Source organism: Passer domesticus, chromosome 2, assembly GCF_036417665.1.
Source record: "Passer domesticus isolate bPasDom1 chromosome 2, bPasDom1.hap1, whole genome shotgun sequence".
NCBI lineage: Eukaryota > Metazoa > Chordata > Aves > Passeriformes > Passeridae > Passer > Passer domesticus.
Window position 1 is genome coordinate 120,082,718 of NC_087475.1, and position 14,950 is coordinate 120,097,667.

Genomic DNA, 14,950 nt, shown 5'->3' on the forward strand with positions numbered 1-14,950 from the left:
GACAGTTTGGGGGGTTTTTTTGTAATTGGTTTCCATCTGATTTTTTTTTAATTAAGGTAAGGAAAACACTTGGAATAACTTAAGCATTATTTGATTTACTTCTTCTTTAGCTAAACTGATATGTACTTCTATTATGAATCTTTCTCTAAAGATAAAAATCTCTTTATTCTCATTTGTTCGGGAAGAATTGTGAGGAGGGTAGCTACAGCAACCTAATCTTCAGGGTGTGTGCTGAGTACCCAGTATTTTTTACCATAGTGGACATTTGATCTGATTTTAGCTGCAGCTACTAGCAGAGCTGTTTCAAACAGGAGTAGTCCCATGACCCCTGAAAATATGCAAATAAAAGCCATGGCACTGTAGGCAAACAGCGAGCAGCAGATTTGGGATCACATTTTAGACTTAAATCTATTCTAAGTAATTTTCCTGCAGCTAACACATCTAACCAAAACTACTGAAATGCCTTAGTGGAAATCCAGTAATTCCTTGGGCTGATTGTCAGATGAGAACCAGTCCTGTTAAGCAGCTCCCTGTTTAAATGAGTAGTGCAAGATAAGGGATACTTTAGGAAACTCTTCCTGGCCGCCTTGTGGCTATTACTATCATTTCTCCACCTTTTACAGGTGGCTGGCTGTTGGAATGTGGTTTTAAAAATGGAGAACTAGCACCTCTGTGGGTGTGAAATGGCAGGAAAGAACATCCCTTGTCAGCTCAGAGGCGCCTGCCAGCTGCACAAGAGCCCTTCTTGGAAAAGGGCCTGGGTCTGACTAAGCACTAAGTCACAGTTCACACTGGAGATGTTGGCAGAATTCTTTGCTGTGGGCATCATTTTAACTTCCTGACACTGACAGACACCTGTGCCTCTTTGCCTGGGATAATTAACTCAGAATGCCTAAACCCAAGTCGATAGCCTTTGCAAAACCAGCTTAAATGAAAATCATTCTCTCCCCAGGCTTTTCATACAGCTTACAAAGAAATGCAGCCTGAGTGTTGCTGTCTCTCTGTGAGATTGAGTTGTCATATCAACAAAACAGAGCTACACTTAGCAAAGCACTGCCCTGCTTGGTTCAGGATGTTCATGCAACATCAAGCTATCACCATTTTGTTGATATACAGTTTTTATAGATCTGCTAAGCTATTGCTAATCTGTCGGTTCAGACTGTTTCCTTTAAAGCTCAAAGACCTGTGACCAAAAATTACGGGGTTTTTAACTCCCCATTTCCCAACAGACTTTGACAGTAGTTGCCCACCATTCTTTTTTCTGATATACCTAAAGCACTTTTACAGTTGATGGATGAGATCTGAAGATACTGCACAATACCAAAATCTTCCCAGGTACAAATAGCCAATTATAATGCAACTGAGGGTTGAATAAATTCTTTACTGACCCTGGAGGTAATAAAGTGATGGCCAAAGGTGGGGGGTTCATTATCTGTATCATTACCACAGCTCATATGACTCCCATGTTAATGCCAGCAATTAGTTTGCTCAGGTTGTCCATGAGAAATTTTCTGTATGAACCTAGCAAACTACATTCTCATCACTTCGTTCCAGCTATCCAAGACAGAGACATAAACACTGTGAATGACCATATATTTATTGATTATGAGCTTGGACAGACTTAACACCCACACAATAATAAGACATGTCCAAATAAGCATTAGGGTCCAAGGCAGATCAAGCGTGCAGCAATTGTACCTACCAGCCTCATTAGCTAACCCTGACCATCCTTCATGCTTCACAGAAGTGCTTTCTGCATTTTAAAATATCGTTAATGGGGAAAAAACGTGTTTGGGATCCCAAATTATTGCTTCAGTATAATGTTTTTCTAATGTGTTTCTATGAGCATTGGAGCTAGCTGTTCATACATAATTTGGGTTGCCTTTCTAAGCCATCAGAACCGCTCCCACACAGCATAATACTGTATCAGGTGTGGCTCATGCAAAATAAAAAGTGCAACAGAGAAATGCCTAGAGGCAATTACCTTTAAAAGTAGCAGTTTTATAACTTCCGCTGGTTGTCTTTGTGCAGCAGAGGATGACTTCCATTTATTCGTGTTCCCATGAACTTCCCAATATTAGCATCCCTCACAAGGTGTGAAAAAGATGAGTACTTTTCTTTAATCCTTGTGCCTTGTTAACTGAGGAGTCAGCAGGAGCAGAGGGTGTTACTCAATGTAGTTCATGAGCCTCCTTGGTAGTGAGAATGCAAAATGATGCCATAATTGATGAAGAGACAGCAATCACTTTTCTTTTTTAAATTCTAATTTTTGACACCTAGCTTTTCATCACAATTAAATAGGAAGTAAGCCTATAAAGAAAGTGATACAAAATATTAAGAGTGAGGTACATTAAAATACTTTCTTTTTTCTTTTAGTATGTATTTATTAAGATGACAGAATCCTGCCATGCAGTATTCAGGATACTGTGCCCTGAAATGTACAAAAGTAGCATGCAGAGAGATGAGTTTACTTTGTTGTTGTTATTTCTGTTGTTATGTATGTTATTTATAACACACACATATATATATATAATACATATATTTATGTATGCATGTACATGTATATATATGCATATATATATGCACATACATGCATATATATATGTGTGTGTGTGTATATATATATATATATATATATATATATATATATATATATCCCTAGAATATATTTTTTTAGCAGAGCAATAAATTGAGCATATCTGTGCCTTCCAGATCTCAGGCTACTGTTGTAGTTGCCAAGCTACAGATCATCAGAGTTCTCAACTTTCACTGTACCCATTCCAGCTCCTGCAAAACAATATAATGCAATGATATGAAGGTGAACATTTTTCAACAAAATTTCAGCTACCTTTAGCAGAATTGCTTCTGTATCTTTCTACATGTTGCCATAAAATAAAAGAACCTAAATACAATGAGAAGTGTTTTTCTGACATTACAAGACTGTAAATAGGACAGTGCAGCATAAAGAATGATGCACTAAACTAGAAGTCCTACTATTATTTTAGGTATTATACATGAAAATAACCCTCATGGTTTATCTCTGTTTGTAAAAATAAACCATTCTATTGCCTGCTTTCAGTGTGTGATCCTGCCTTCATGCCTATATGAAGGTGTAATTTGGCAGGGTCTTTAAACTGAGATCCTAAGTGTCCATGCCTTATGAGTGCTCTCCTCAAGAGCCAGCTGCAAAAGCAAGAGGAGAGACGAGCCTGTCAGTGAAAATAGAGTTATGGCTAAATCTGAGATACTATAAGTTACTGAAAAATGAAAACAATCTCGCAGAACATCATTGTGCAGGCCAAATGAGCCATGAGAGATTTGGTGGGTAGAATGAAAGGTAATACACCACTGTAATAACTCCAGCAGCTTAAGGACAACCTGTGAACTGAAAGTACACACCAGCTCCAGTAAACACAAAGTTGGGAAGTCAGGAGAGGTCTAATCTGCAATCCTTTGAAACACAAGGTATGCTTCATCTTTTAGTAAAAGTTTGATCTCCAATACCAGACTTCAACTTTCAATACTGAAATGTTGCTGATGCTGAAAAAAAAAATACTTCACTTACATGTAGAAGTTTAAAACCACTCTGATTTCCCCCTTTTATCGCTGCTCAATATCTTGCACTATAAAAAACATCACGATGCCTTTTTCTTGAAAAAGACTCATTGTTGGCTCATTATCTTTACTTAATGCCCACCCCACATACACAGTAACAGAATTCAAATGTTCACTTGAATAGAAAAAATAGCATGGACATGTACTGCCAACATCACCCCTCAAAAAAGTTATGTTTGGAAAAATTACTTGCAAAAAAACAACTGCACATTACTTGATGGACAGTAAGGTGATGTTCCCAGTCCACTACTGTTACCCCAAGCACGGAAAAAAGTAAAAATAAAGCATTTTCTAAAGCTCTGTGATAAATTAGGAGCTTCCAGACAGCTTAGAAGGGCTTGTTTGCAGGAACTCATCTCTCATAAAAGGCTTGTTGCAGCTCTAGGGAGGAGTAAAATAGCTACTGATGACATTCAAATCATGATCTGTCTTCTCAGTCATTAATTTTAAATATGATTCATACTCTATTATGCTGTGGAAACCAAAGAAATTATCCTTTATTGTGTCTAGCCATTTTTCATCACTATGTACTCATAATGACCAATTTTGCTCTTCCCTTCTGGTATGTGCTTGAAAATGTGCAAAAAATTAACCCAGATATTTACATTTGCCTTTAAATCAGCTTCATAAGGATTTTCCAATGTAAATACATATTTATACAATATAAAAGAATTATTAGCATTCAAAATCTATAAACAACATTAGCCTTTAAATTGCTAAATGTTAGGGTTCATAAATTAGAAACAAGTCCAGGTCAAACCTCAGGGAACAAGCACTATTGAGCTTTTTCCTACTTAAACACAAATACATAAAAAAATATACATTTGTATGACTGTCTAAATCTGTGTGCAGTTTAATAACCATTGAAGTTAATTCCAATAACTGATAGGTTTGTAATATTCATATTCTGTTGCAATATCAATGGCATGTTGGTTCTTGGTTTGATTTGGTTTGTTTGAGTTTTTTTGAAAAATAGAACACAGAAAAAGATTTTGGCTTACATTTTCAAAAATCCAACTGCAATTCCTTGTTTCAGCTACATGGCTTTGGACAAATCATTTAATCTGTGACTCAAAATCCCACATGTAAATTGGAAGTTTTCATTTTGCATTTCCATGCAAAATAAAAGCTACATCAAGCTACAGGCACCATTTCCTTTATGTTTAAGAGAGGGTGCATCCTCTGCATCCTCTTAATCTCAGCTCAGTTGAGGCAAAGTTTTTCCTCCAAAGCCTGTATGAGACATTACTCTGCTGGAACTCCCACTGACATTTATTTCCACGGGGCACAGTAGTGGAATACTATTTTTAATGTGCCTCCCTCCTTCCCAGGTGTACATTCACTGAGGAGCTGCATCAGGGAAGCATAGAGTAGCTCTCCATCACTGCAGAATTACTCCAATAAATGAGATAAAATCACAGAGCTAAGTCTCACAGCACACAGTCCAGGTTGATAAATATCTGATGGATTAGGATTGAGAACTAAATAATATTTATTAGCACAAGCTACTTATTAAATATTTTCATAGCATCATAGAACATGCTGAATTGGAAAGGACCCCCAAGGATCATTGAGTCCAACTCCTGGCCCTGCTCAGAAGCATCCCCAAGAGCCACAATCTGTGCCTGAGAGCTTTGTCCAAACATTTTTGAACTCTGGCAGGCTTGGGGCTGTGACTGCTGCCCTGGGAGCCTGTAGGCAGGCCATGGCATTCAGCATCGTCTTCTGCAAAGACAATGTCATTTTCATTCCTTCATGTCCTGCAAAAGAGTTCATCAGAGGTTGCTGGTTTATAACAAAGAAAACAAAACAAAACAACTTTAAAAAAGCCTCATTACTCTTAAAATAATGTTGATGATTGTAGCACATAATAAATCTTGTAATCTCCTAGATTTGTTTTTTTCCCTGAATAAGGAGAATAAGGAATTACCTCTACCAGTGAGTGATAGTAAATGATATTATGCAGCTCATACAGCTTGTCACATGTGAAGCAAATCCCACACCTCCCACAAGTACAAGCTTCGAAGAGGAAAATTTCAGCTTAATCACTAAGATTCAATGTTAAATTATGTTATTGATGGATTGAAAGTAATTATGAGATTTGAAGTAGGGAAGCCAGCATTGCAAAACCTTAAAAGTCCTACAAAAAAAGAGGAATGATGTATTTAAGTGTAGGGTGTCTGTGACAAGGTGTTGGCAGCAAGGGGGCTGGAGGGGTGACATCTGTGAGAGAAGTCCAGGAGCTGCCCTGTCCTGGACACAGCCAAATCCACAATGGATGTGCCACAGGACATCGACCAAACAGGTGGCACTGCTGGGAAAACATAGTTAAGAAAGGGGAAAAAATGCTGGACCAAAAGGAGAAAAGGGACCAAAAATAGTGTGAAGAGGAGCCCTGAGGCGAGAGGAGGAGGAAGAGGAGGTGCTGCAAATGCTGAAGCAGCCTGTGGAGCAGGTAACCACACTGCAGACTCCCTGTGGTGGAGCAGGGAGATGTGACCTGAAGGAACTGTGGACTGAAGGAACTTTTTCCTGAAGGTTTTTCCTGATTTTTCCTGGACGTTTATCCCCAAGGACTGGGGCCTGTAGGAAGGACCCATGCTGGCACTGGGGAAAACTGTGAAGAGTAAGGAGAGGCGGAAAGGAGAGATTATTAAGGGACCACAACCTCCACTCCCCAATCCCCCAATCTTGGAAGATCTACATAAATTCTGAGTGTGAAAAATACACAGAAACAGCATTAATCCAAAGAGTGACATCTGTAGGATCAAGTAAGGGAGCTCATGAAAAAAGGCAGGAATTCTTAGAGCCATTATAAAAGTAATTTAATTAGCCTTCTCTCTATTCAGCTTTTTCAAAATGTATTTGGCAAGATCCCTCTTTGGCAATTAAGTAATTCTAAGCCATTAATTGTTTCAAAGTTTCATTGCCAGGAGAAAGAGACAATAAACCGTGACAAAGGAGATATTCTTGAAAGAAAGTGTTGGTGGAACTGTGGAAAAGGCAGGAGTGGTGACAATATGGCATTTGACATAATTTTTAAGTTGCTTCTTTAAGTTCAAAATTACTCAATAAAGCAAGTAGTTTAATGATTCAGTTTAAATTTTGCCACTTCTTCACAAATTATGAATTCTGCCATTTAACTATTATACGATTTATTTTGAGAAACGGAAAACAAGCTACTGAAATAGCTCAAAATACTGAAATTTTGAAGCAAAACTAAGTTACAATTACAATTTCATTCCATGAATGTTTCCATACTATTGAGCTTTTTCTCCTTGATTTGGCTTCTGTGTATGTATTTGTTCCATGACAGATCTACTTAAATTCAATGCTGTAGCTTATCATTAAAGCTTAGGTAGGCTTAGGTAAGTACAGTTCTTCTGAAAATAACTTCAAGAACAGAAGGCTACTGTGTGAGGCTGCATGGTTTGTTAGAAAATAAGAAGAAGGACCAAAGAATTAGTTTGGGATAGTCTGCAATACCAAAGGCAGCACCCTGATAGCTGGAAGTGCATTAATGACTGTAAGAAGCAACCAGAAATACAGAGAAGGAGAGCAGAAATGAACAGCCAGCATAACTTCAGCAAAGTTAAACAAACAGGCAATTCAACAGAAAAGCTGAGTTTTGTTCAGCTTCCTCTGCATTATTATAGATTACACTCATTTATATCAGAAGACAACTAATCCATACTGCATTTTCCTAATGGAAATGCAACGGCATCAAATATTGGCTACCTTATAAAGCAAAAGAAAGGTAAACTCATAAAATTTTCTATGAGATGATTGTTCTCATGAGTTCACATAATGCAAGCCAATCACAATAATTACCTCCCATAGCAATTTTTCACTTAGCCTTGCCATATTCCTCAGAATTTTACTTTAAAAAATGCATTTTTGCAGAATTTTAAGGAAAATATCGAAGTTGCTGTGGAATTTGTCTTGAATAAATAATCCAGATCCTCAGTTGAAATTGTTTCCATTTTGACCTCTGACATGTCAGAAAATAACTAATAATCAGACAAACAATCTGTGCTGCCCAATTAATTGGTTGGAATATAAAAGTTCCTCATATTTTGTTCTTGTGTTGTGACATCTAACTTGCTTAAAGTCAAAAATCTTGACCACCCCTGGATGTTTTGTTTAGTAAATCAATTAAAACACTCCTAGAACAAGCCACAACTTGTAGAAACAAGTAAGGACAATTTATATGCTGAATAAAATTTCTCAACTGGAAAACAATATAAAAATTTTGTGTATCTGTTCTCATAATTCTTTCAAGAGGTAGATTTTGGATTTCAAAGTGACCAATGTATGTATAGCCACTTTCCCCCTCACCTGTTTTTAGTCTTGTCTCAAAATCAGGGACAGAATTGAAAGGTGCACTGAGGCAAAACATCATGAACCAATACATGAAATTTAATATCCTAAAGATATTTCAGCATGCCTGAACAATAAAACAGTGATTTAATTATAACACCTATGACCATTAAGTTACTTATGTTGCAGATATCTCCTGTGATTCTTTACAAAGCTTTAAACAACCTAAATTTAATAATCTCAGTTTATTAATCTTTGTAGTCTAAGTAATTACCTTTTTTGAAAATAACTAAGATGATTGATGCTAAGAAATTAAAATTAATTATATAGTAGTGAATGTATGATGTAATTCAGCTATTGAAATTGCCTTGGTATTGTTAGCAGCTAAAACCCACTTCTCTCAAGTGTTCAACATATATTTCCAGAATTATTTTGGGTGCTGTGCCCAGTAAAAAAATAATGCAGAAATTTATCTCTGAAGCAGCTCAGGAAAAGATATTTGGATAGTCATTTACCAAGTGTAAGGTGGGATTCTGTCAGAATAGAAGGCCACATGCTGCTAAAATTTTGATGTATATAACCTGACATAAACAGGGCTCCAAATCCCAGGGAATGCAATTAAAGCCACATTTTGCATAGGTTCACATTCAGTAGAATTTTCATATTCTACTGAATATTTCATTTATATTTTCTTTACATAATAAAAACATAGAAAAGAATATATAATATATATAATATAATATATAGTTGATAACAGATAATAGATAAATTAATGTAATATACTAAATACATCCATTAGAAATTTCTTGTATTTTATTGTTTCCTTTTATACTGATCTTCAATAATGACCCCTTTTTAATTTATTTAATTAATAATATTTAATTCATACGTCTTCATAAAACTATGCCACCACTTTTAAATGGTTTTGGATAAAACTTGTAAGGCAACATTATTTTAACCTTGAGCTGGCCCTGCTCCTGTTCATTGCAAACTCACCTTTGGCCTAATCCTATCTACTTTTGCATTAGTGAAAGTTTATCTGTGTCAACATGGGAAAAACTGAGCTTTAGTTTTTTTTGCTTTACATGCCTTACTACCAAAAAAAACCAAACCATCCAAACCAAAACAAAACCCAAACAAATCAAAAATCAAACAACAAAAACCACCCAAATGAAGAAGCTGTCAAATTCTCTGCACTAGGCTATTTCTCTTGCTTTTATTACCAGGTAGTGGAAATCCTTTAAATTACTAGAATATTTTTTTCTCAGTGAAAACATTGTATATAATATTGGAAAGAAAAATTCCCATGAGTAGTATGAGGAGAAAAAGAACCCTCTTTTTTTTTAAGGGAAAATTATGTTGCTGCAGTCAATATTCTTTGTAATTTATTTTAACCCTTAGAAAAGGGCTTAAGCTGACTGCAAAACTCTTCTATACCTTGCATGCACTGAGGCCATATAGAATCTACCACAGTGGCTAAATGAAAGCAATTTCATGTGGGTTTTCATGCTGTGTGCAACTCTTGGGCGTCTTGAGAAAAAGGCCCTTCTGGCCTGGGAAAAAAGAGAAGCCACACTTGCCTTGAAGGCTGACCTAGGACAGAGGCTAGACAGAGTTAAAGAATAAAGCAGGTATTTATTATAAGGACTCAATGGATTCACCTTGGGCAGCACAAGAGCCCAGCCAGGGCTACACCCAAAATGGTCACAGAATGAACAACCTGTCACAAGGTCTCTCACTTGTGTAAGTTCTGGTTCATATGCATATAGGAGTTAATTGTCCAATTATAGCTTTAGCTTATGAAGTCCCAACCTTGTTTTCCTCCCTTGTTTCTGCTCTTGGGCCTGAGATTTGGATCATTTGTCCTTGGTCCCCAGCTAGAGCAGGAATTGTTTGCTCTAGCTACTCTGTGAAGAGAGCATACAATCCCTTAAAATAAAGCTCTGAGCTACACACTAAAGCAGCACAGATTTTGAAAAATATAAAAGGTAAAACCTAAGGCATCAACACTGGAGCACACTTTAGCTGGCAGCCCTGTGGACATGAGGTTGGGGAGAGGAGGATTCCAGGATAAAAAAAATATGCCATAATTATATAGTTTGCTGAGTGGGAAGCTTACTGTACAAGAAATTAAGGAGTTTTTTCTAAGCTATTGCTAAGGTTCTTTCCCTTTAACAGAGTGTTGAAGTGTCACAGCATAAAGAAATTAAGATCAAGCTGTTGGTTTCTGATTAGTCTCCTACACACACTAAGAAAGCAGAGTCATTTTCTGTATATATTTAGGGTGTCATTTTCTTAGCAGACTACTCAGTTTTAAAGGAGATATCAGTTAAGCAAAATTTTACTACTCATAAATGTATATTTTGACCTATAAAAAGGAGCCCTTATAAGTTTTGATACATTACAGAGTCTGAAGAACTAAAGTTTCTGGGTTTAGTGTGTGCCTGGCATATTTGCTGCGCTGTGTGCTGCAGATCCTATGGATCACTGGATCAATCCCAATTCCCATGCCAGTCTATTACCTTCTGCTGGAAACAACTGGCATATTCTGACCTTCTTAAATACTGATGTAAGTCCACTTACCCTTCCTTCCTACACAAACAGACTCCTGTGCACCAGAATGACAGCACCATAAAGATATGTATATGCATACATATGGATATAAATGTAATCTCTATAAAAGCAGTAGAGTATTTGCCTTTATTCAGTTTTAAGCAGAAATTCAATAATAAAGTTGCAAATATCTGTGTATTGCTCTTGGCAGTACTAAAAATAAGTCATTTGGATTAAACATTTTCAAGCAGAACATTTTATAACTGAAATAATATTATTTTTATTCAAGATCCCATTTGCTTTAATGCAATTTGTCTGAGATCAAGTACTAATTTCTGTTCCAGGCATAGCCTTGGGAAGATAAAAATATTAAATACAATTCTTCATGGGTTTTAAAAAATCATCTTGCCTTATTCAGATTATCACCACCAGTGAGGCCCAGGTACTGTAAGCATTCATGATTATAGGTATAAGAAAAATACCAAAAGTGTATGTAACAGGCTCGACTATATTCTATATAGGTAGCTATTGAATTGTAGGCAGAATAGCAAAATATTTTCAGGTTCTCATTTTCTTAACTCTTGGAGTCTTTTTGGTCAAATAAATTGCTTTCTTAGTTTTAACAAAAATCTTTGCAGTAACTGTTAAATCAAAAGTTTAATTAAAGTTACTAAACTGAAAAGCTCTACTAATTGACAGTGTTAAATACAGAGTAGTCCAAAAGTATGAATGAGGAGTAAATTACAGATGAAAGGACTGACAAGTAAGGAAACCATATGGGTAGTTTGATATTTACAAATTGAATCTTAATATAAAATGTAATTTTGCCTTCATTTTTATCTTTATTGCCGCCATCTGAAGTGAAAGTAGTGTCTGAATTCTCACTCTGCCAAATGCAAGCCAAATACCTTCTGCAGAACTTATTTTTTACAAATTTAAACAAAACCTGCTGAAAACTGGTCTCAAATTTCCATCTTCTGTTTATTATTTATAGCTCTCTAGTGAAACTTAACAACAAAAAGAGTATTGGTAATTCTTCCAGTCTATGAAAGTCTGAGTTTCCTCTACAGAATGAAAATAATCAGGGTTTTTGCACAGTTTCTAAACATATTAGACTCCATGTCTTTTTGAGTTACCTGTTTACTTCTGATTGGTAAAATGCCAAACTGATTTTTAATTGCAACCTTGAAAATTAGAAATGGAAAGTAGAAAAATAAGTGAAACAAATCATCTATTGAAAAAAGCTGAGGGCAGTTCTAAAGTTCAAGAAGCTTTTTAAAGAGACAGAATTAATGTTATCTTTGTGAGAAATGCTTATTTTGGGTGTCTGCAGTTAAACCTTGAGGAGTTTAGCTGGAAGAGTTAAATGCCATATGCTCAGAAAACTGTAGGAAGAAAATAATATGGGGAAAAGTTAACATCTTGACATTAAATTATGAGCTTTAATAAAAAATTACAATATATTTTTATATGATCAGGTATAATTGACTACTATGGCAGGTAGTAAAACAATAATGAAAATACTTGTTTCATCTGTCAGTACCTGGATGCACAAGAGCTCTGCAAAAAAATCATGTGTCTTTGAACTGAGTTAAATTGCTGTGTGAAATAAATCAGTTTTGCTTTCAAAATCTCTGTTCTATAGATAAAAGTATTGTATTCTGGCCAGTTTGCTTTGTTCAATGGTATAGAAAAATGTAGTCTAAATTTCAGGCTCACCTTCACCTTTTATGATATCTTCTATTGTTTTTTTTTTTTTTTTTTTGGGTTTTTTTTTTTTGGTTTTGTTTTTTTTTTTTTTGAAATTGCATATTTTCATTACTAAAATAATCAAACACATATATGGTTGCAAAAGTGCAATATGGTCCTTAAAACATATAAGTAAATCTTTTATGAGTTGTAGTTTGAATTACCCCTACTCTGGAAAAAAACTTTTCTAAAAAAATACTTCATCAGAGTAGTCATTAACAGCAATTATATAGATTTCTTTTGTTAAGTCTTTAAAAGATCCTTTTTTTCCTCCCAAAATTTACTAAATAGATGAAGCAAAAGGGAGCAAAGCATCTAACTTGCTGAAGATCCTTGAAAATCTCAGTTAGTGTTGCTCAAAATCATTAGATGCTTAAATTCCTTAAGGGATCTGAACAATTCTTTCAACAAACATCTATAACTGATTTGATGTGTAGAAATAGTTTCAGTGCAGTTTCTGTAAAAAGTTGTTTTCATAAGCATGCTTGGCCAAAGCTCTGCCTTTCAAATCTCCTGCATTTTTAACAGGTTCCTCGACTTTCTTGTTGTGAAATTCTTACAAAGAAGCTTGTACTAGTGAAATTCATTTTTCCATTGGCAGGGAAATAACCCTACACTGGTATTAGGCATATTCATTCCACTTAGCAGATTTCTTATACGTATTACTGAAGCCATAATCAAGATCTTGTTTTTTAATAAATATTCAGAAAACTAGAATGAATTCTTTTTCCTGTGCATCACATATACATGTGTGTACATATAATACACCTTATATAAAAATTAGATACCTTAATTATAAAATATACACCTTACATAAAGAAAAGTATAATTTTCCTTTTCATTCCAAATCAGCCAACCAAATTCTAACCTGTAGTTTTGTAACATTATGATATCATGAAGATTTTCACACAGGGAAAAAACTGAAGCTGTTTGACTTTACACATAATGGTATTATAGTATTATTACAATATATGCATCAAACATAAATACTTTATAGTATCATACCAGACACGCAGTAGGAATTAATTGTGAAATTGCAAAATATTTTCAAAAAACCCCAGTATTTCTATATTTGTAGAATTTAGTTCAAATGAGACTAGCCTTGGCTTCTATAAGTCTCATTAGTAAATCCTGGTGTTTGAAGAATTGTCCTGCATTTTTCGATTGGACTTGACTCGCTTAGGGTTTGAAAGTATCATCTTTTCTGCTAGCTGCAAAAACTGATGCTAAGGTTTAAAGAGCAGAACTCTAGCAGAGATGAAGAGGAAAGTAGAGATAGAAGCCAGTTGAATCCTTTTTTTCTGGATACAAACAAATATTGAAGGAGCTGTGTGAAAAACCTCCAAACAAATGTATCTTAAGGTCTATTTCAGATTATCAAGTACTCTGCTCTGTTGTTACATCTGATGCTCTGAAAATACAAAAAATGAAGAATTGGTGATGATGACAAGTATGTCCTACGAATAAGTAGCTCTCTCAGAGCACTGCCAAGATCTAAAAATGGCCAGATTGTGGAAGCTGCAGGCTGTCTGCTTTGTAGATGACAGGTATCCTGAAGAGAACAAAGTCAAACACTGCACCACATGTAGGCCAGAGATATGACATCGCTGGAGATATCGTGCACATTTTGTGACTCTGACAACTGCAGTGATAGCAGACTGGAGAACAGAAATAATAGATGTGTATGTGCATTTGTTTCAGGGAAAATTTTCAGCCATATTCACTTAACAAGGTGATAATTCAACTTACTGTAGAGGTCTCTCTTCTTCTCCATTTTACAAATATCTCATAATTGTATGTTTGAATATTTTTTCTTACCAACTATATGACACATACAAGTGAATTATTTATTTATACACTTTTTTCAGTAGAACTAAAAAGTTTTAGTTTTGCAGCTCAAGAAATAACCTCCAAAATGTAAAAATATTACATATCTTTATAAACTGCAGCATAAAAAAGAATCTTTATGACAGAAGGCATTTCTAGCCAAAATACCTTTTGAGAAACAGTTTTGTGAAAAAAAATATTAGGAAGTGATAGGACAGTGTAATCAAAATGCTCCCAGTCCTTTGTGATCACACTGATTGAACAGAGGGGATGATCAGCACTCAATAATTAATAAAGGAAGCTACAGAGTAAAACAAGAAGTTCTTATGCCCTGTTACTTTCACATTATTTACTGTTGGACTCAAGAGAAAGATAATCATAAATGGGCATAAGCCATTTTGAGTGACCTTCATTTTGCTGATGACATTAATCAGTAAAAGAAATAAATTGTTTTGTTAAAAAAGGCAAAAATAATGCATACCTGGTAATATTCCAGCTATATTTTGTATAAACTTCAAGTCTTTTTACTTATTCAGAAAATGATAGGTGCTGTATTAGTGACATCAGGCATACGGTGATCTTAAGGAAAAAAAGTCCTTCAAAAACTTGAAATATTTTTGGCTAGAGAAGCATGATCAACACTGACACAATAATGGCATTTTCCAATGCCCTCTCTCCTTCAGAGATATTTCTGAAACACCACAACAGTGAGGAACTTTTCTAGAATGCACTGCTCTTATCAGGAAGGTCCTTCTAATAAATTGAAAAGAATTGTCATTGTTTTCTAGAAGTCTAAGAAGTGCAGACAAGCTGAACACATCAGAGGTGAAACATGAACACAGCTATATGGCAACTTCCATAACAGCTTCAGCCTAAAAAGAAAATA